Below are 23,676 nucleotides of genomic sequence, written 5' to 3'. Positions count from 1 at the left end.
TAATCAGGGAACTGCTTTTACGGTTCACTGACTCGTCACTGTGCCACACTAAAACAGAAAGCCCTACAGAAAGCTTTCACTTTATGTAAGTATTTTATTTTACGGCTGAATGCAGGAGGAATGCAAATGAAGTAAAAGTGCAGTTAAACTAATTAAATGGAAGATAATATTCAAGAAAATGTTTTCAAGTCAAACAAGTCAGTTGAGGAAATAAAAAATATTTTTATTCTGATAGTTGTAATGCACCACTGATCATAAGGAGACAGCATTCGTACATTAAAACCGATAACTGATATATAATAAACAATAATCAATGTTATACTTCATTTTCTGCAAGAGGCCTTATAATTTGTAAATTTGTTTATAAGAAAGATTATTCAAACAAATTTTTAACTAATTTTAACTAATTTTAACTAATTATTCAAATGTGTGGGCATAAGTGGCTCAGTGGTAGCATTCTCGCCTGCCATGTGGATGCCCGGGTTCAATTCCAACCCAATGCTCAAACCCCAGCCACTGGATGGACTGCTGGTCCCAAGCCCGGATAAAATGGGAGGGTTGTGTCAGGAAAGGCATCCAATGTAAAAGCTGTCGCTGTGGCGACCCTCCGACAGGAACAGCCGAATGAACTACAAACAAGTAATTTGTACATATATAAAATGTATAATTAAATAATAACCAAAGCCTGTTTAGCACAATGACATTAAACTGTCCTATCCAAAGCTTTATGTGTCTCTGTCCTAACTTTTATTTAAAAAACGTTTTCAGTCTCCAATCAATCAACACACAAAAAAAAACTTTAATAAATAAATTGGTGATAAAGCAGTTGGATCCTTTCAAAAATCAAATCACTCTCTGATAGATATATTTAATAATCCTTGCTGTTGAGATGATATTGTACACTTGACTTATCACCGCTACTAATTTTCTTTATACACTGAACTGATATTACTGTTCCAGTTTGTCATTAAATTTGAGTGAAGCTCTGATTTGAGGTACATTTTATGCAGATATTAGTTAAAGTCTCAAGCAGTATAGGCAGTCCCATGACTGCAAATGATTTTATTCTACTTTTTTGTATTTATACAATCTAAAGACTAACATATTAAGTCAAACATCAATACGTATAAACCCCAGAAATTAAACTCCAGAAAATTTTATATTTTCTTTCTTAATTTTTTTGGATGAATGAAACAGAAGCAGCTCTACCGAATGACATTATGAATAATAAGAATGGGTGTAAATGTGCACGTGTATTATTTCACAATTTTGAAGTTTCAGAACCTTCTTAAACAGACCACTATTCGGCAACTACAGTGTGCCCCAAGTCTCTTGACATGAGGGAAGTTTATGCAAAATGTTTTCCATAGATCTTCCATTTTCCTGTCTAATATACACTATATTGCCAAAAGTATTTGCTCACCTGCCTTTACATGGGTATGAACTTTAGTAACATCTAATTCTTAATCCATAGGATTAATATTATGTTGGCTTACCTTTGCAGCTATAACAGCTTCTACTCTTCTGGGAGGACTTTCCACAAGGGTTAGAATTGTGTTTTTCGGGACACATTTTTGACTATTCTTCCAGTAGCACATTTGTGAGGTCAAACACTGATGTTGGATGAGAAGGCCTGGCTCCCAGTCTCTACTCTAGTTCATCGGGTTGAGGTCAGTCAAGTTCTTCCACACAACTCGTGCGTCCATGTCTTTATGGACCTTGCTTTGTGCACTGATGCGAAAGGGGCCATCCTCAAACAGTTCCCACAAAGTTAGGAGCATGAAATTGTCCAAAATGTCTTGGTATACTGAAGCATTAAAAGTTCCTTTCGCTGATAGTAAGGGGTCTAGCCCAAATCCTTGAACAATACCCAAACACCAGTTTGTCAACATGACTGCACTCCAAAGCAAGGTCTGTATCTGTATAATGTGACATTCATAATGCTGATATTAATCCTAGATATTTCCAGGATGTAACAAATAAATTAATTTTAAGGTTTTGTTTGTCTTTATCTGAGGCTTTTTTTTTTTTTAATATGAGTCCAAATGCCACGTCCATACTGAAAATTTGCCCATTATACAGTTCCTAATGGTGGCTTTTCCATGGTGGCATATTGTACTATAAATAGATTTTTGTGTACAGGTTACAATTCCTGGTGCATTTCAATGGAAACCAGCATCAAACATCCTGAAAAGAATGCTGCTTTCTGAAATCTATAGCTGTAAAAAAGTGTGAGCTTTTTTGATAGCAGCATTTGCCAAGGTGTGCATCAATAAACACACATAAAAGTGAAACCATAATATCCTCCATAGATACTTTCCCAAGGGATCAGGATCTGTGATCAACCAGTAGTTTTGGCTCACAGTGGAATTAGAGCTAATTAGTGTTAATCCACTGCATGGCTGTAAGTTGTAGCTCTAAACCTCATTTACTATGCAAATTCCATCATAACCCTTTTTGAAGATTAAACTTTTTAAAGAGCATCTAGCCATTAATCCTAAAATTCCCTAGCTCTCTGTAAAAGAGTACATGGCCCTGTTTACCAGGAGCACTTCATATCAAATAAGATTTTAATTACAACTGACTATTTTATAATTTTTTTAATGCCCCTATATGTTACTTAACTCTTTAGATAGATGGGTATCTTGCATGTTTATTGTCACATGTATTAGTGGCTTTTGATAAAAAAAAAAAAAAAGTACATAGAAATATAAAAATAATAATTTTATGTATATTAAATTAGGGGAAAATGTGTCGACTTGTTTTAAAGAGACATGTGTACATTACGATAGAGGACAGTATTTCCAACAGTGTGTTCATGAATGAATTTTGAAATATGCAGATAATCCCTTGCCTAAAGGCCAACCATGTTCCTTTGTGCATCAAATTGGGTCACATGTTATACTTTTTTAATTGATCAATTGATCAAAATACAAAACCTGGTACTGTGCCAAATGTTTGGAGAAAAACATAGTGCTACTTACTGTGTTATTTACTTTACAATAAAACTAAACTTAATGCAGATTATGTGATTTAGACAGTCATTTTATTTTGTTGTGTTTCATCAACGTTCCTCAGGTTTTGACTGGCAGTGGCAGCTGGTATTGGATAAAACTGTCTGAAAGATGCTGGCCCATAGTGACTAGTTTAACACTAATGAAAAAAAAAAGGTTATGTATGCTGAGAAAATCTCAGAAGTAAATATCTCTGTTTGGTTCCTTTTATATCCATGTTTGCTCTCTATGATGGCAAAAATATACCCGGTTTACATTCTATTTGATTTAGATACATTTATGTATTATCTGTATGGCCTTAGTTCATACAAATTTGTTAGTTCATAGCATTTTGTTAATCGCAATAATTTGCTTAATTTACTTATTTTTTATGTAGATATGCAGATAATGCACATAATTTATATAAATTTATTTGTCGATTTGAGTTTTCTACACAATTACTCACATCTGGAATTAGATAAATCTCACCATCCAATACACAGGATTTAGAGAATGCCTTAGTGTGTGATTGTAAGGGTCCTCCACTAGAGGTCACTGTTTTTAGTTTGTAGTTTTTGTTGGCCGACTCAGTTTCCCAGCAGGCACCTCGGTCAGGTGATGCGGTGCACACCTGAACCGAGGTAGCCATTATCCAATCTATAAATAGCTGTTTAGACTGGGAAACTGGGTCGAGCATTTTTGGGTATAACCACTGTCAGTTATGTGGGCATTTTGGTTTGTTTTTATTTGTTTAATTTGTATTTTGATTTTAGTTGTGTTAACTTGGGCTCTCTTATTGGCAATGTCTCTGTGTATGTTTTGTGTGTCTGTGTTAGTGGAGCTGATTCGGTCCTGTCCTCCTGTGTTCCTGTGGTTAGCTAGAGCAGGTAAGCAGTTAGGTGTATGTGTGGCTAGGAGCATGATTAGCTAAATGCTATGTTGAGTTTATAGTACAGTTACAGTACTAGCATGCTTCTAGCCATAGCCCTTCTGTGTCTCTAGCTATCCTGTGTTTCCTCTCCCCCGAGTTGCCCAGTGAGCCTAGCCTATGATGGTCCCCTAGCCTAGCCTTTGATGGTCCCCTAGCCTAGCCTATGATGGTCCCCTAGCCTAGCATATGATGGTCCCCTAGCCTAGCCTTTGATGGTCCCCTAGCCTAGCCTTTGAGGGTCCCCTAGCCTAGCCACTGGGTATCCCTTGTCTGTGTTTCCTCTCCCCCTAGCGTCCCAGTGTGCCTAGGTTTAGAGTGCGGTCCCTCCGGGCTTCGGAGTAACGACTAGCTTGTGAGTGCTGCCTCGCTTAGCCTTGGAGGGCTGCCTCGCCTAGCCACCGGGTAGTCTTTGTCTATGTTTCTGTGCCCCTATTCCCTAGTGTGGTTAAGCTAGTAGGTAAGTATAGCTTAGTGCATGTTGGGGCTGAAGACATGCTTAGCTAGGTGTATGTGTAGCTAACTGCCATGGTTAAGCAATGCTTAACCATGTTTAGCTAGAAGCCATGCCTAGCTGATTGCCATGTCTTTAGCCCTTGTCCTGTCCCTCTCTTGGTCTCTCGTCTCGTCGTTACGTGTCTCCTGTCCTCTCCAGTGTCTCCAGTGTCTCCAGTGTCTCCAGTGTCTCCAGTGTCTCCAGTGTCTCCAGTGTCTCCAGTGTCTCCAGTGTCTCTAGTGTCTCCAGTGTCTCTAGTGTCTCCTGTTCTCCCTAGTGTCTCGTTTCAGCTCCACACCTCGTTTATGTCCTGTTGTGTTTGTCCCCCTGTTATGTGTCTCGCCGCAGGGCGTGTTATGTGTCTCGCCGCAGGGCGTGTTAGGTGTCTCGCCGCAGGGCGTGTTAGGTGTCTCGCCGCAGGGCGTGTTAGGTGTCTCGCCGCAGGGCGTGTTAGGTGTCTCGCCGCAGGGCGTGTTAGGTGTCTCGCCGCAGGGCGTGTTAGGTGTCTCGCCGCAGGGCGTGTTATGTCTCTCCCCTTGTCTGTGTCTTGCCAGAGAGCTCCTGTTAGCACAAAGTTAAGTATCGTTTAAGTTTGTTTGTTTCTTTGTTTGTATCTTTATTTATATTTTGTTTAATTATTATTAAAAAGACTCTTTTTTTGATTACACCACCCCTCTGCCTCTATGCCTGCTCCTTCCGCCCACGGCGTTCAACACCTGCCACAACACCCCGTTCATGACAGAATGCTCGACCACCAAGGCATAGCAGAGGGGGCTGGGACTAAAGCGGCAGCCTCACGTGGAGGCCACAGCTGCAGCACCCTTCAGGCCTCACGGGGAGGCCACAGCTGCAGCACCTTTCAGGCCTCACGTGGAGGCCACAGCTGCAGCACCTTTCAGGCCTCAAGTGGAGGCCACAGCTGCAGCACCCTTCAGGCCTCACGTGGAGGCCACAGCTGCAGCACCCTTCAGGCCTCACGTGGAGGCCACAGCTGCAGCACCCTTCAGGCCTCACGTGGAGGCCACAGCTGCAGCACCCTTCAGGCCTCACGTGGAGGCCACAGCTGCAGCACCCTTCAGGCCTCACGTGGAGGCCACAGCTGCAGCACCCTTCAGGCCTCACGTGGAGGCCACAGCTGCAGCACCCTTCAGGCCTCACGTGGAGGCCACCGCTGCAGCACGCTTCGAGCCTCACGGGGAGGCCACCGCTGCAGCACGCTTCGAGCCTCACGGGGAGGCCACCGCTGCAGCACGCTTCGAGCCTCACGGGGAGGCCACCGCTGCAGCACGCTTCGAGCCTCACGGAGAGGCCACCGCTGCAGCACGCTTCGCGCCTCACGGGGAGGCCACCGCTGCAGCACGCTTCGCGCCTCACGGGGAGGCCACCGCTGCAGCACGCTTCGCGCCTCACGGGGAGGCCACCGCTGCAGCAGCCGCCGAGCGCCTCGAGGAGGTCCCAGCAGCAGCAGCCGCCGAGCGCCTCGAGGAGGTCCCAGCAGCAGCAGCCGCCGAGCGCCTCGAGGAGGTCCCAGCAACACCAGCAGGCCTCATGTGGAGGCCCCCACCTTCGTCCAGTAGCCCTTATTCAAGGCTCACCGCCTTCGGAGCGACACCCCAGCACAGCGTCCAGCACCCGGCTTCGATGTCGGGCACCCACCGCTGCACGGCGGAGGAAAAGCCAGTACTGCATCGGCCGCCCGGATTGGGGGACAACACAGCACTGTCTTCAGGGGCTCTACTTCTCAGAGCAATACAGTGCTGCCCCCTCCGCCCGGCCTACAACAGCGATCCGGTGCTGCCTCCGCCACACAGTTGACTAGGGGAGCTAGCCCGTCGGGGTCGGGTGAAGGGACACCAGGGAAGTGCCCTGGGACCACCAATAGCGCTCCGGAGGAGCGGTTTAAGGGGGGGGGTACTGTAAGGGTCCTCCACTAGAGGTCACTGTTTTTAGTTTGTAGTTTTTGTTGGCCGACTCAGTTTCCCAGCAGGCACCTCGGTCAGGTGATGCGGTGCACACCTGAACCGAGGTAGCCATTATCCAATCTATAAATAGCTGTTTAGACTGGGAAACTGGGTCGAGCATTTTTGGGTATAACCACTGTCAGTTATGTGGGCATTTTGGTTTGTTTTTATTTGTTTAATTTGTATTTTGATTTTAGTTGTGTTAACTTGGGCTCTCTTATTGGCAATGTCTCTGTGTATGTTTTGTGTGTCTGTGTTAGTGGAGCTGATTCGGTCCTGTCCTCCTGTGTTCCTGTGGTTAGCTAGAGCAGGTAAGCAGTTAGGTGTATGTGTGGCTAGGAGCATGATTAGCTAAATGCTATGTTGAGTTTATAGTACAGTTACAGTACTAGCATGCTTCTAGCCATAGCCCTTCTGTGTCTCTAGCTATCCTGTGTTTCCTCTCCCCCGAGTTGCCCAGTGAGCCTAGCCTATGATGGTCCCCTAGCCTAGCCTATGATGGTCCCCTAGCCTAGCCTATGATGGTCCCCTAGCCTAGCATATGATGGTCCCCTAGCCTAGCCTTTGATGGTCCCCTAGCCTAGCCTTTGAGGGTCCCCTAGCCTAGCCACTGGGTATCCCTTGTCTGTGTTTCCTCTCCCCCTAGCGTCCCAGTGTGCCTAGGTTTAGAGTGCGGTCCCTCCGGGCTTCGGAGTAACGACTAGCTTGTGAGTGCTGCCTCGCTTAGCCTTGGAGGGCTGCCTCGCCTAGCCACCGGGTAGTCTTTGTCTATGTTTCTGTGCCCCTATTCCCTAGTGTGGTTAAGCTAGTAGGTAAGTATAGCTTAGTGCATGTTGGGGCTGAAGACATGCTTAGCTAGGTGTATGTGTAGCTAACTGCCATGGTTAAGCAATGCTTAACCATGTTTAGCTAGAAGCCATGCCTAGCTGATTGCCATGTCTTTAGCCCTTGTCCTGTCCCTCTCTTGGTCTCTCGTCTCGTCGTTACGTGTCTCCTGTCCTCTCCAGTGTCTCCAGTGTCTCCAGTGTCTCCAGTGTCTCCAGTGTCTCCAGTGTCTCTAGTGTCTCCTGTTCTCCCTAGTGTCTCGTTTCAGCTCCACACCTCGTTTATGTCCTGTTGTGTTTGTCCCCCTGTTATGTGTCTCGCCGCAGGGCGTGTTATGTGTCTCGCCGCAGGGCGTGTTATGTGTCTCGCCGCAGGGCGTGTTAGGTGTCTCGCCGCAGGGCGTGTTAGGTGTCTCGCCGCAGGGCGTGTTAGGTGTCTCGCCGCAGGGCGTGTTATGTCTCTCCCCTTGTCTGTGTCTTGCCAGAGAGCTCCTGTTAGCACAAAGTTAAGTATCGTTTAAGTTTGTTTGTTTCTTTGTTTGTATCTTTATTTATATTTTGTTTAATTATTATTAAAAAGACTCTTTTTTTGATTACACCACCCCTCTGCCTCTATGCCTGCTCCTTCCGCCCACGGCGTTCAACACCTGCCACAACACCCCGTTCATGACAGTGATCTATTTAATTGTGTAACATATTTTTATCCTAGCATGTAGAACATGAAGAATACAAAACTTATAGTAAATCACATCCATATTAAAACATATAGAACATGCTTGAGTTCTTCAGCAGGTTTTAGTCTACCAGCTCTATCAAGTGGCATATGTGGTTTTTGGGCTTTTTAGGACACTACTCTCAGACAGATTGCTTATTGGAGTTGTGCACTGGTTCTTGTCTTAGAGAGCTGAGGCACTTGTCACTACTGCATGGCTGCATGGCTGCATGGCTGCTTGACTGTCCTGCACTGGTTGCACAGGCATTTCTTCCTCCAGGCTTACAATGATACTTAAATGTGGCTATAAATTGTAAATTAATAAATAAATAAACTTTGTTTAATTGTTTACTGATAATTCACTACATGCTGGTGTGTAAATACATCACTGCATTTCTACTTTTATATCGGTCCCTGCTTAAATGAGCTTGTTCTCGTTTTCTATTAAATAAGATAAGTATCAGTTCAGGGATATTAACAAACATATGAAAAGTAAACAAATGTTCAACATTAATGCATAAACAGATTATTTTACATGTAAAGTAGGTGATGAAAATGTAAAGTCCCACTTCTCATCTACATGCAGTTGGTTGCATGCTTATCTACGGCGACTTGGAACCTCTGTGATGCAAATCTATTTAAACTGAAAGATGTCATATTTTAAAAATGACTTCATGTCACTCGCATTGACTTAGTGAGATGACTGGCCAAAGATTGTGTTGCAGAAATCATTTTGCCTGTCATAGCTTTCAGCAATGAGAATGTCTCAATAAAAATATGGTGCAATCTCAGCTTGCACCTGGTTGTCCATCAACACATGAGTTATGCTTTCAGGTTGGAGAGTTTATGAATAAAAGATGTCACAAGGATTTAGCATAGTAAGCAGTTTCTTGACTTGATAGTCTTAACAAACAGATAATGCTTAATGACTATTTTGTCATTTTTCAAATAATCTTAAAGTTTATCTTTAAATGGAAAAAGGAATGATTACACCTTACATTATTTTTCTATACCTTAAATAAATGCCCCCTGTTTTCTTTGTTAGCGTTAAACTAGTCACTATAGGCCAGCATTTTAGACATGGATCCATTCTTCTGAGCAACATTGCTCAGCTTTTACTTTTTGGGTTTTATCCCATACCAGCTGCCACTGCCAGTCAAAACCTGAGGAACGCTGGTGAAACACAACAAAATAAAATGACTGGACTGGGGAAATGATCAAAGTGCATGTGCTTGAGTATTGTTTGTCATAGGCATGAATACGTATTTAAAGGTTTGTCTGGCATATCGAATTTTAATCAAAAATTGTGAGGAAACTGAGAGGAAAATGAGGAAAATGTTTTCTGGGTTCTGTTCTAACACTTAGCACAAGTATTTTAGCTAAGCTGAGTCAGCAAATCTTGTTTCATTAGTTAATATCCTCAAGCCATACTCACAGTTCCAGAGGGTGAGAGACCGTACATTGCTGAACAGTGAAATACTTTTCTTTGCATATCCCAGCTTAGAAAGTTAGAGTACAGGGTCAGTCCTGAAACGGCTTCCCTGGAGCAGACAGGGTTAAGGTCTTTTTTTAAGGGCCCATTAGTACATTAGTAATTTGTTGTAGCTCGAAATGCTGACCTTCTGATTAGTAAGAGTTGGAGTCCTAACCCACTGAGCTAACACAGCCCCAGCTTCTATTTCCATATAAACTCATTAACAAAAGTGCCTAATCTGGTTGGGATCAGTGGGAAGTCCTTCAGCAGTAGGTGGTGATGAATTAAAATAACAATGCTACATGCACATTCTACTTCTGAAAGAAGTACTGTTATGTGTTCTCACCTCAGTATGTACAGATTGAAATTGTTGGCTTTGTGGCAGCCATGTACAACAATAAACTCTTTTAGAGTTTATCTTCGACCATGACTATGTGACAGTTTTAGCTGGATGCAAAACAATGGAAAGTTAAAAGCAAACAAGCAAACTCCTTAGGTACTGAAAAAAGAATAATGGCTCTAACTTGTAGTTTAACTGCAAACCAGCTGCCCCTGCCATGTTAGACACTCTAAACAACTTTGTTAAAAGTTGCTCTGCTACTTAACTTAAGATAAGATTGTGTTAGCATTAACAGCATAATTGTTTAAGCTTGGGCTTATGCCTTAATTTGGCCCTTTTGAACAGAGCAGTTTCGCTTCCCGCTGTTTGGAATCAGACTTAACATGGGCTGGACACCCTGTGCAGTTGACTTTGCAGGGAACTACTAGCTGATCTGATCACAGCTCATGTTTTTTGTATACAGTAGAATAAAATATTATCCATGCTTTCACTGTTAGTACACCCTACTGCACAACTGGAAAGATCCACGTTTCAGTATAGTACTAATTTATAGAAATGACTGTGGGGAATTTGCGGATGTATTTGTTTTACACTGGAATCCTTTAAATAATGTCTATTTTGATGTCCGGAAGTGCCAAACAACATCATGACGTCTTCTTCTACTTCGTTGTTTAATGGCACTTGGAATCCAATAGATTGCATTACTGGCAACTGTAGGTTTCATTCTCCCTCACCTTGCAGACCTCTTACAGCTGATTTTCCAGCCCAGCCTTCTCAAGTCTAAAGCTTTCCTCCTTAATACTGTCCTCATTGTTCTGTACCTCGAACTCGCAAATTCAGCATCTGGCACTTCTACACACTTTATCTTCTTTACATGTTCCCTCTTAGTACCGCTCCACACCTTTGGTTGCCTATAGATCTCACCTATCCTCAACTTCCCTGTCTTTTAAAGCCGACTTTCCAGTCCAGTCTTCCCAAAAACAAACGAACAAACAAAAAACATGAAATGCTACCTTCTACCTAAGACTATGCTTTGCCTTCTACTCTCCCTAGTTCTTGAATGGTGATTACTTCTTCTTTTCTTCTGATTGTGATCATTTCTTTTGCTGCTTTGAGACAATGCCAATTGTTAAAAGCGCTATACAAATAAAATTTTATTGAATTCTTCTTCTTCTTCTTCTTCTTTGTTGTTGTTTAACGGCGGTTGGAATCCAGTAGGATGGTTACATCACCGCCGACTGTAGGTCGTGACAATGCAAAAGGTCTATAAGAGCAGAGAAAGGGGCGGAGTTTGGAGCATGACCCGACAATAGATGTGTATGGACTTGAGGTTTCAGAAGTATAGACACTAATGGCTTTCCATAAAGAGTGAGCGTGCAGTACAGAGGATGCGGCCGTGCTGCAGCTTCTCCGCCACTCGACACGACAGGAGGGAAGCGAGCCGAGCGCCGGGACTGAAACGCGCTCTAGTTGTGTTGGGAATTCTGCGCGTCGGAGCGTCTCTGTAGCGTGCGGTAAGTTTCCTGTTGTTGACTTGTTAAACTGTCCTGTATGGTTAAATATCGGATATAACGCAATAGATAGGGTTAAAGCTAGTTTGTTAAGTAGTTTTTAACTTTGAGCTGTAGCAGACGTTGTTCCGTGTTAGACAGGGTTTAGATTTAACGCGAGTTTGTAAGGCGTTTCACGTTAAATACTGTGTAATAAAGCATGCTAACGCGGTCGCTAATAATTCGGCGTAAATTGGTTTTGTCACTTATTCGTGTGTGTGTGTGTGTGTGTGTGTGGAGGGGGGTCACTGTGCGACTGTGTTCGGGTGTAAAGACTATTAAGAGCACTTCAAGCACTTTTGGCTGAAACTAGAACAGTGTTCTGTGTCTCTGTTTTCTCCTTTGCATAACGTTTCGTGATTCTTCCTTTTGTTAGATTTTATTTTGTTACGTTATTTTATTGGAGACGTAGTGCAGATGTATTTATCCCAGTAGTACTTTCAACATTACAACCTTTTTTGCACAATATACTGTATGCACTCAATATATCTAATATTTGAGGGTACAAAAGAATTTTTTGGTTGCGAAAGATTTTGCCCCCCCCCCCCCCCCCCCCCCAGGTCCGCTTTGCACATCTGGACCCATTCTTCTGAGCAACATTGCTCAGCTTTTACTTTATTTTGGTCTGTAAAGTTAGATGATTTTTTTGGAAACTATATGTCGGTTATTTCAATATTTTTTAAAAAAAGGCATTGTTGGGATTAAATAATTGTATTGCTCCTTTAACAATTGTTATTGCCATTCGAAAGAAAATTATGGGAATTTGTATGAAATGTGAATGTGTATGAATCAAAATGATTAGATTGTCCCGATGAGCAACCCGAGGGCGACGGTGGCTAGGAAAAGCTCCCTGAGATGGCAATAGGAAGAAACCTTGAGAGGAACCAGACTAAACAAGGAGTCCTCGTTTGGGTGATAACGTATAGCAGGAATTGTTTGCAGTTGATGTTATATTTTGAAATACTTAAGAGACTTTGATTGTTTCAAAGCAGGTACAAGTTCTCTTAACAGCATTTGATGCAGTGAGTTGTTTTAATTTCTTAAACAACCACATATCTCTAAGAAGAGGTATCCTATAGTTGTGGAAAAAAATGTTAGTATTTTCAAAAGGGTAAAATAACTTTTTTATCATTCCATACTCCTTTTACTAATTTTTATTTTGATTCTGTAAAAGCTACTTTGCATAATGACCATGGTTGAAAGAACTACATAAAAAAAATTAATTGAATTGAACCTACAAGTTTGTAGAAGCCTCTCTCTCGCCTGTCGTGTGGAAGGTCTGAATTTGGTCTCAGCCAATTTCCCTAACCCATCCACAACCTAGGTTGCAGGCCATCCTTAGTGCTCCCTTTGAGCCCAGATAAAAATAAGAAGGTTAAATTAAAGTCAAGTCAAATGTGCGGATCAGTTCATGGTCTGTTTAATGGGAGCAGCTGGAGAAACGACAATTTTATTATACGTTTACAGTTTAATTTGGTGCAAAATTGATGAAACAAATTAATCCCTGTTTTTTACATGCATTTAAACAGCTATGCTGTAAACTGTCCCTTACCAAATCCTCTGTTTCTTCTCTCCCTTAAAGTGAATAATAAGAATCATTGATCACTTTCATACAGTGATCATGTATAAATGCTTGCCTTAAGTAATCCACCTGACCCCAATGTGGATGACTTAAAGGTGCAACAACAGTGACCTAAGTTCTGGCTCTTTTCCTTTATACACAACGATGAGGAGTAATGAAGCTACAACAGTCCTGCCGTGAACAGGCTGTGTGAAAGGGGCTTCTGCAGCCTAGCATCAGTTTACAAGCCCATTGATTTTCTCAGCTATGTCCATTAGGAGTTTTTTGTTTGGGCTGTTCTTTTTTATTCAGGATGGACACGGTTCAGGCTGTGGAAAAAGAAAAGAATCTCTTCGAATCATTTGATAAGTAAAGTTATTATGTTTAAACATACAATATAGTGGGTCACAATGCTGCAATGCACCTTGAATCTTTAACTTTTGAAGGAAGCTTATGTATATTTAAGCCTACTGTACTGTACATATTGAGTGAGGCACAATCTAGCTGATTTTGGAACAGTTTTTACAGTTGAAGTAGGTGGATTAATTAGTGTTTATGGATGACAGACAAAACCATTTCTGAACCAGGAATGTGCAGGTTTGTGGAAACACTGACCAAAAATATGTTTGACATAAAGCCATCATGTAACTTTCCTTCTTCATGCACATATTAACTTCACATTGCATATGGGTATAATATAATATGGGTTAAATTTCACTATGGTGAAATTATATTGGAGATATTTAAACTCTCAACTTGCAAGGGACTGAAGGTAAGGTTTAAGAAATACTAAAAACAAGTAAAAACCCTTTATTAGACCTTTTGTATACCTTACATTTTGGAATTAATCATTGGAGCATGCTGATATGCCTGTATGCCAAAAGATGTATGAAACTGGCTGGACCTTTTTGTAAGCCTTTCCTCTTTTTCTCATTTGTAATATTTTGGCCTGTGTGTGTAGAGCCTAAAGCTCAAGCAGCACAGATATATGCCAGCAACACAGCAAAGGTCTATGATGATTTAAAAAAAAGTGCTTGTATGGAAGCGTTGCTGGCATGTGTTAACCAGGAGGCTTTAGGCTTCAAACTGTGTATTTGGGTTTTTGGATTCGTCAGGTAAAACAAAAGTTATCATTGCTTTTATAAAGGGTAAATATACTAACAAAGTATGGGAATGGTGTCTTAAAAATGTAGAACTTTCAAAATTAGCATATTCGTCTATTTAGGGCTGATATAGCACTCCGTAGTGCACAATCTTAAACCCTATATATGTTTAATTAAAAAATAATAGCAAAACAAATAATGGCTAAAATGCTCAGAGCTTTAAGGTTAAAGGATACACTGATGCAGTGTCTCTTTTTGTAAAGGTAGTTGAAGATGGCTTGAGTTAAAAAACACCACTTGTATTTGATTTTATTAGCCAGTTAATGATACAGTAAATAAGTAATAAAATCATTGGGGAAATAAAATGAGTTGGTCTGATTCAAATACAGTATGAATACGTTGCAGCAGTTTAAGTAGCGTGATTTTGTCCTTTTTATGTGTCTGCAGAGAGTGGTGTCTGAAGTTGTCATATACACTGCCTGGAAAAAAAGTTTCTTACACTAATCTTTCTCTGGATCGTCTTCAGCTTTAATTATAATATGGAATTTTTCAACAACCTTTTACAATGTCATAACACTATAGCTTTAATATTTGATCAAGATATTTTATTGATGATGGGAGAGTTCAATCAGTCCATATATTCTCCATTAGCACATTCCAAAGGCTTTCATTAGAGTTGTGGTCAGGAATTTCGAGGGATTCTTTTACTGATTCTTTAAATTTGAAATATATATATATATATATATATATATATATATATATATATATATATATATATATGATAAATATTGTCATTGTCATCCAGGAATATCCCCATATTATCAAGGAAAAATAAAAACCATTGATGCAATACCCTGGTCAGTCAATTCATTCAGGTCATCTGCTGACTTTTTATTTTATTGCCACGTAACATTGCTGAGCCGAGACATGGGCAATTGAAGGATCACCAGATCATAACACTGCCTCCAGGCGCTTGTACTGTGGCTACTATGCATGATGGGTGCATTGCTTCATGTGTTCTCTTCTTATCCTGACACACCCATCTCTCTGGAATGGGGTCAATCTGGATTCATCACACCACATGACCTTAGTTGACGGATCAACACTATACCTCCAGGTAGTAATAATAATAATACATTGGACCGCTCTTAACCAAATTCCAGTACAGCGCAGTCTCCTTAGTTGTTTTCTTTGCTTCATGCAGGCCAATAATTCAACCTTTCTGAAACACACTAACATCTTTACCATGACTACAGGCTGCATCTTCTGTTTCTATCAGTTGTTTAAGAAATTAAAAGCTGCTTACTGCATCCGTTAGGGTTAAATAATTGTTCCCAGCTAATTATCCAATTAAAGCCTCTTAAATATTTTCCTATTTTAATCTAAACAGGGATTTTTTTGGCCAGACAGTGTACTCCTCATGTTCACTTATGAAGTTACTCTAACTAAGACATGACAAACTGTCTTACAGTCTTGCATGGTCACATCCTTACTTACTAAAATGAACATGAAGACAGAAATATCCACCAGCACCAGAGTTTCTACAAGGCCCTGAGGTTTTTTATTCCTGTGTATGGAATGAAAATAAGCTGTAGGAACTTTTTCTTTCTCCTGATACTTGGGAGTAATTGTTTTAGCAGATAAAGTATATTATATTTTTAATAAGATAGCCATATGTACCAGAATATCTAATATTGTCTTATATCATTAATTTTAACAATTAAATTCTTTTTTTTTTTTTAAAGACAGAGTATTGCTGAGAATTTAGGGCACTTTGTGTGACAGTTTTGGTTCATTGTCTTTTTGGCTCATTGTCCACTAATATCTTTGTAAGAAAAAGTCCTAATTAACTTCATATTTTTATGCAAACTTACAAAGTGAAACATTCCTGTTACTTAGTGCTTCTTTCTAAATGTATGTCTGTTAAAAAAAAAGGGTGGATTAGTGCCTTACTTGAAATTAGAATTATAAGTTGTTTGCATCCTGATAATTTGTATGCACTAAGTAATTAACTGCTTTGGAGTCCCATTTTGTTATCTTGTCCACAAGGTATCATGAGTTACAGCAGTGTTTATACATATATAGTGAGCTGAACATTGAATACTAATGTACTGTATTATGGTTTTGAAGCTTTAGGGCCTTTGGAAGTTTATTTTTTTAATCATTGCTCTGTATTGAGATATTTATGAAAGCTGTATTAGTGTTAAGCCAAATATTGCAAAAATACATTTAAATATTGAATTCACATAACCCTAGCATTAATATCTCCAAAGTCAAGCTTAAAGTGCTTAGAGAGAGTGCATAGAGAGAGAGAGAGTGAGAGAGAGAGAGAGAGAGAGAGAGAGACCACTGTTGGCAATCTTAAGCATGGCCTGCTTTTCATTATGCAGGAATCTGCACTATCAAGTGGCACTTCAGGAACACGCAATGTGCTCTAAAAGGAAAACATTATGAAATGTGTGTCAGGTTTGTGCCTGACTTGATTTTGTGGACCATATTCATGAAATCTGCGTGCTTTCCCCACTGCAGGAAAGTGAGACACTATGTGATATCTTCTCATAACTGCTTTCACATCCTAGACTGTTGCTCTACGTGTTGCATGAGTTGCGCTATGAGACAGGCTCCTCACTGTCTGTGCCTGAATATTTTCTCTCTCCCGCTATGCTCTCTGCTGTGCCCCTAACATATCTCTACTCTCACTGTTCAAGCCCACTCCTGAGTTCCGGACCTGTGCGTAATTGGGAGTGTATGGAAGTATATTAGTGCCAAAATTCTTCAAAGCAAAATAGCAGGTTGCATTACATGAACTGAAAAAAACCTGTTGCAATAAAAATGTTAGATTTTTTTCTGCATTGCAATTTAATCTGAATGGAAAAAAATCCATAGAGCATTTACAATGTTTGAAATTTTTGCCACTGCAATTTATTGTGGTTGTATATTTCAAGTGAAAATGTAATTCAAGCATTTAAAATTCAATGCAAAAATATTAAAGTTACTAAATTGCATTTCAAAAATATTTTCAAATGTTAAAAATACAATCTTTATTATTTTTCAATCTTACAAATTCAGGTCGACAAAATTCAGGGAACAAAATTCAGGTCGCTAAAATTCACATCGCTAAAATTCAGGTCTTCACATCCGGGATATCACAGGAAGAGCAGTGGAGTGCTGATTGCTGCTGTTCGTGCCGCAGTGTACTTTAAAGTGTGCTTCCTGCTCCATATGCAGTCTACTTCTCAGAAACTACTTACCGATCGGAACACAGCACTCTTAACTAACAGGCTGGGTTGCCAGTTGCACAATAAACGGTTAAAATGACTCTTCTGCCGTTAACGCTATATTCAAAGCAAATTCCAGATATCCAGCAGCTTTAGAGACAATAACAGTAAGACAGGTTATAGACTGTACACTGTATATCTTACAAACAGTCCGTATACACAGGGTAATGTGAAAACCGACCAGAGTTACTAGTGCAATGATGGACAAAAACTACAAGAGATCTAAAAAGGATATAAATAAAAAAATATAAATTACAATAAAATAGAGAAATGGGGTTAAGTGCAGTGCAGCCATTGATGTACAATTTTATATGTGACAAAGTCACAGTGCGAAAGGTATTTATGAGGCGCCGTTGTAACAGGCAGTTGTTTTAATATTAATAGTAGCGAGTTTGTTACACCGTACAGTATACAAAAAATATTAAATCAACCTTTACTTATGCACACACATATGAAACACTTGCGTACACATATATGAAACAGTCACACATACATATATACTACTAACTGCTAAAACAACTACATAAAGACTTATGACTTCATACTAAATATTAAACTGAAATGTTGTAATTGCGTTGCATAAAATAATTTGTGACAAAAAAAGACTGACATTAAACCGTACTATCCACACTTTACGTTTTCTTAATTACAAAGTTTTTATGGTTACCTTTATTTATAAGCAATATAAATTTAACAAAGTGTAAACGTATGTTGTTGCTGCTGCTGAGGAAATTAATCCCCTCTTGTTGCTGAATGTGACTGTACATTCCCATCGCTTTCGCGTGGGAATGAAAGAGCGCTGGCTTTACTTTGAATATAGTGTTTACGGCAGACTGGCAACCCAGCCTGTTAGTTAAGAGAGCTGCGTTCCAATCAGTAAGTAGTTTCTGAGAAGTAGACTGCACAGGGAGCAGGAAGTAATTTTATTACCTGAATTTTGTCTACCTGAATTTGTAAGATTGAAAAATAATAAAGATTGTATTTTTAACACTTGAAAATATTTTTGAACTGCAATTTAGTAACTTGAATATTTTTGCATTGAATTTTAAATGCTTGAATTACATTTTTACTTGAAATATACAACCACAAAAAATTTCAAACATTGTAAATGCTCTACGGATTTTTTTCAATTCAGATTAAATTGCAATGCAGAAAAAAATCAAACATTTTTATTGCAACAGGTTTTTTTCAGTTCATGTAATGCAACCTGCTATTTTGCTTTGAAGAGTTTTGGCACTAATATACTTGCATAGAGTGTTGCTTGTCTTCAGCTTATGTATGACCTCCGCTGCCTTGTAATTAGGAGAATAAAGATTTGTACAGGAGAGGAATGCATTTAAGAAATGGCAAGTTTGCAAACAGCTCTACAGAGAGTTCAGTATATGTACAAAGAGAGCTTAAATTGATGGGCTTTGCCAAAATTCTCACTCATCTATAGAATCTAGAACATTATGAGTATACAGTACTATTATACTTAAAGTTAAATGTTATGGAATTCATTCATACTTCAGCCTTCAAAAGGCATTTTTATAGGGAAAATACACCGCTGTAATTTACTGTATTTTGTCCAATATTTTTTGCGTGTATGAGTGCGTGTTAAGTGTTCAATTTATTAATATTAGCAGCTGCATGGCATATGTTCAGTAGATCGAGGAAAAATGTGTCTAACCGATGTCCTCCTCTGTATCAGTGCTGTAACATGAGCTTGTTGTTTCAGCATTGCTCTTAGCATGGTCTTCAACTGTCTGGGGCCCAGTGTGACCCTTTGACATACAGCGTGAACTTGGTGTGTGCGTTCACACTAAAGCCCAAATTGCTACCCAGTGGCTGCAGATGATAATGATGACCTTGTTGACCTCATCGCTGTTCCCAAGCCACTGTGGATGTTTAACAAGGTCATGGACAACAGTTATGGTGGCAAAGCAGGCAATTTCTCCCAGGGCCAAGGTGGTCCAGATGAACAGGGCCCTTAGTGTGTTCCATTATAACAACATTGCGCATGCCTCTGTTTCAGAACAACATCTCTCTGTAACTATCATGCTTTCAGAGAGGAATGCTCTGATGTGACACAGACTTGGCAGTGTTTATGCGTAATGAGTGGGAGACAATGCCAGTGAAATAAATGGAACTTACATTTTTCCTTACTTACAATCCTCTGGCACACACTGAGACATTGTGTATAGATAGGGACATGTATATTGTCTTTTTGGTAAATGTGGCTCCTACAATTCAAGCTATTGTGATTCAAATATGCACAGCTGCAGTAATTTCTAGTTCTGCATGTAGATCACAGAGCTTTTGCTTAATGGTTGGGTTGGTATACAGATTTCCAGTAGTGTGGATCACAATAAAGCATGCACTCATAAGCATGTCCAGATTAAATGCACACATTGGGTTGTTTCTGGTGTGACTTTTGATAACTGCATTTCTGGTCAAATTCAAATAATAATAATAATAAAATAAACAGTTTGGTGAAAACTAACACTGAAAAACTTCAGTCCAGCTTCAGAAAAGCCCAGTTTTTCCCAAATTGTGGCCTATACAGTATTAGCAAAGTTAGTTTTCATGTTGCATTAAATATCCCATAGCATGAGATATAAGAAGAATAACAAGGTATAACAATAAGTTATGTTACAAAACCCAGATCATCAAATCCAAGTTGTATTCTGCCTCATGTCCAATTTTCCCAAAAGAGGACTTGACCCTAGGATGAATATATAAACAAAGCCTTGATACATCACACACTTTGTACCTCCCTGTCATTGTAAAGCTATAAAATATAAATCTTGGAAGAGTTAAAGTTTTTTTTTTTGGTTATACTTAAATTGTGTTTATTGTATTATAAACCAGTTTCAACACAATTTAGGGGCTCATAGAGTGCTCTTTGTTTGTGGATGGAATTTATTGGAAGAGTGTCAGACGCCCTGCAGTGCTCTGCCCTCCTCCTGCGTCCAACATGTGCTACTAACTGACCCACAGCTTTGGTACTAACGCCTCATTAGTTCCTCCTTCTTGTATACTCTGTCTCAATTAGAAACTGGCCTCTGAAACTTACAGATAAACATGAAATGCCCAGATATATAGATTAATCACATTTGTCAGATATGAATTATGTGACTTTTAGCCACATCCCTGTCTCACACAGTCCTCCCTCCCCCTCACCTCTGTGTTTTGCTCCTTTGCTGTAGAGCCCCCAAAGAATGGCCTTTTTGAATAGCTGTGTTTTAACAGTTATGCTTGAAAGCTCCAAAGTTTAGTTCTAGCTCTGCAGTAACTCTTTTCATCCAAACTGCTGGCCTGTTCTTTACTGAAAGTGCACATGCAGGCGATTCACCTCAGCTTGTCCACATTACACTTTCAGAGGATTAGATTTACAGCATAGTTTGTGTGAAATTGAGAGTTCCCAGGCTCAAATCACCATGTCATAGTTGTAATGCTAAACAGAGTAGCTCAAAACAAATTTCCGGAGCCATATCTCTGGTTTATTTTTCTTTCGTGCTGTTTGACATTCTGGCTCCTCTGTGTATTTTGAAAGATTGATTTTGGATGATGCTGCTGTTCTGTTGAGGACTTCTACACATGCCAAGAATAAGGGCCTGTGTGTATGTGTGTGTAGAGTGAGGACCTGAAGGTCTGAATTAAAGGTGTCAGTATGTGACTGATAAGTAGAAAGGTCATACTATGATATACACACACTGTCCACTTTTTAGTGCGGAATAACAAAGCACAGAAATGAGAGTAAAACCTTTATTTAAAATCTTTATTTCTCTATATAATCTCCCACTATATATCCAAGCCCTAGTGAAACACTAGGAGAACTGCATTAGTATGTCAGAGCCATGATCAGATTGCCTGTTTTATGTCTTAACTGCTAGCCTCCCAGGAACTCCTTTAATGGCTCAAACATGTGGAAATGTCACGACTGTACAGGGGATGTGGAGGTAACTCCCAGCTGAATTCCTGTAATGTACAATTGGCATTCATGAATGATTGCATGTACAGTTCCAATAGACAGATGTCTCATTTAGAAGTTGGCTACATGTTATCCATCAATTTTAATGATCAGGTGTTCGTTCTACTTGCTTAATGTTCATGGGAATGACTGCAGTGGGCTCAGAGCCACCTTGGCTGGGATCGTCATTCATGGATATTTGACCTTTAAAAGATTTGCACCATGCAAATGTTTTACTGTGGCTAAGAGTCTCATCATTATATTCTGCTTGGGTTCTTCTACACATTCTTCTACATCAGTTTTAAACCTTTATTCATTACAAATTTCATCACAAGTTTTGTTTGAAGCTGAATACATCAGAATGGCTGATTTGAGTAACTGCTGATCTCTTAAAATTTTCATTCAGAAGAGTAACAGTTTTTATAATAAAAGATTCACTTACCCAGAGACAGCAAATGTAATAATTTTGTTAATTGGCCATTAAACAAGCAAAAATATGATAATTTCCTCTCTACAGAGGGTATGTGCTAACCCAACTTACCATGTCTGAGGGGATTTGTAGAGAAATGGGTCAGGGTTTAATTGAGCATCGCATTGTGACTGCAGTGTTAGAATAGAGAACAAATCAGGACAGATGCGTTTGGGATCGCTGCCAGGCCAAATGCTGCTTTATGACTGTATGGAGACTCATCTCTCTCCGCAGTGTTTTACAAAGTATTGACCCCAAATGTTTCGGTTCAATATTTTGGATTTCAGTATAAAATAATCCCACTGAAGCATGCACACCACACGCACCATGCTGCAAGATCTGTGAAATGGTTGCACCATCATCATTATCATAATTTATTTTGGGTTAGGAATCATACATTAAAAGGATTTAGAAAGGCGGATCTCATTGCCTTCTGTTCCTGCTTGGTATAAATCAAAATGTTAAGGAGAGAGACCCCAGAAACCTCACTGGTTTTCCTAAAGAGATATGAAGCCTGCTGGCTGGCTACACATTAATCACTGTAGTTCTACTGGCTTTTAAACTTTAAATGGCTGCTACGGCTTCTGACTGATAAGTCTGAACTGAGATTATAGTGACCTGGTCTGCCATGGAGAAGCATTCTGTTCTGACAATGAGTTACAGATCTTTATTCGATGCTCTGCTAATAGACAGGAAAATTCTTTTGGATTAGGTTTATAGAATCATTTCCATTTTTTATTTATGCCATAATTTAAGCTTTAGGTGATTTGATAAAGTAGAACAATATGAAGAAGGGTGGAGAAATAGAGGAAGAGACATTTATATGCAGTGAACTGAGCTGTTAGACCGGTCCGTCCTCCCCAGTGAAACATTGTGTACTCGTCACACTCAGATCCCTATATGTACATTAGAAAATGTACTCTCATACACATACACACACACTATGCTTGCTATTATTATATTCTTCCATTATCAATATTGTGTGGGTTCCCCTTGTAGGGGAACTGTGGCCCTTCAGGCATGAGACGTCAAAGACCTCAAGCACTAGGACATTGACAGTGGATCCTTTGGGTCCCCTGGGTTGTGGGTCGAGGCCTCCATGGATTGAATATGCTTGTTAGACTCATCCTATGGGTGCCTGACGGGATTGGGACCTGCAGAGTTCTGACGCCGCGCCATTGGCCCAGGTCTGGTGTTCAAGCAGATTCTTCTCTTTAATCAGCTTCAGATCTGAATTAAATTCTACAGTACTTTTAATGAGTTTATCCTGGAGGTATTGGTAGTGCTACTGAATCAAACATCTTAAGCTTTATACAGTTTCTATTCAGTTTTATACAATTATTGCACGCATTATTCTTGTATTTATTTATTTATTAATTTATCTATTTATTTATTTATTAATTAATTAATTTATTTATTTATCTATATATTTATTTAGCTTCATGAGGAAATGTTGTAACACACTCAGAGGAAATCCATTCCCATCCATTCCGCATTGGTGAGCTCACAGATGCCCATGATTCCCTAGTGTTGCTATGATTGATGTGGGAGAGCAAATATGCCACCCCTCCCACCCTAAGAGAGCAAGGCCGATACGCTTTCAAAAGTAAGATCTCCAGATGATTACTTTAACGCTGCACCACTTGTAAGCCAGGAGTCAATTATTTATTTTCAACTTGTAAAAAAACATGGAAAAAGTAGGACATGATAAAATAGTAAATGCAAAACCTGTGGCCTCTGCAGACTGTATTATGTGGATGAGAAAACCCATATAGAAAGCTGTTATATGTAGTGTTTATGGAGTGCTTGTTTGGGTTCGGATGGACCTCCCTCGTGACCCTTTCCATTGCAACAATTTTTTTGTTTTATCCAATTTAAAAAAAACATATTTTATAAAAAAAATATATATACTAAAATCGGTAAGCTCCTGTAAGCCTGCTGTAATCATCATTTTTCAGGGGGGTTATATAGTAATGATAGCTGAAGCAAGGCAGCTGAACACCTGATGGCATCATGCCAGCACAGCCTGAGCCGG

At 39.9% G+C, this 23,676-nt stretch overlaps 1 protein-coding gene across 2 annotated transcripts in view; it reads left to right on the top strand.

The window, feature by feature from the left end:
* Nucleotides 1-11,129: 11,129 nt before the first annotated feature.
* The window catches only part of lzts2a (leucine zipper, putative tumor suppressor 2a), a 53,439-nt gene continuing 40,892 nt past the window's right edge, over nt 11,130-23,676 (top strand). For both annotated transcript variants that reach the window (XM_053502814.1, XM_053502813.1), the window contains exon 1: nt 11,130-11,242. The gene's annotated coding sequence lies outside the window, so the exon portion shown is untranslated. The remainder of the gene's footprint in view (nt 11,243-23,676) is intronic.

The sequence above is a fragment of the Clarias gariepinus genome, chromosome 8 (assembly GCF_024256425.1).
Source record: "Clarias gariepinus isolate MV-2021 ecotype Netherlands chromosome 8, CGAR_prim_01v2, whole genome shotgun sequence".
NCBI lineage: Eukaryota > Metazoa > Chordata > Actinopteri > Siluriformes > Clariidae > Clarias > Clarias gariepinus.
The sequence above is the reverse complement of the archived record's forward strand: the minus strand, read 5'-3'. Positions and strand labels throughout refer to the sequence as shown.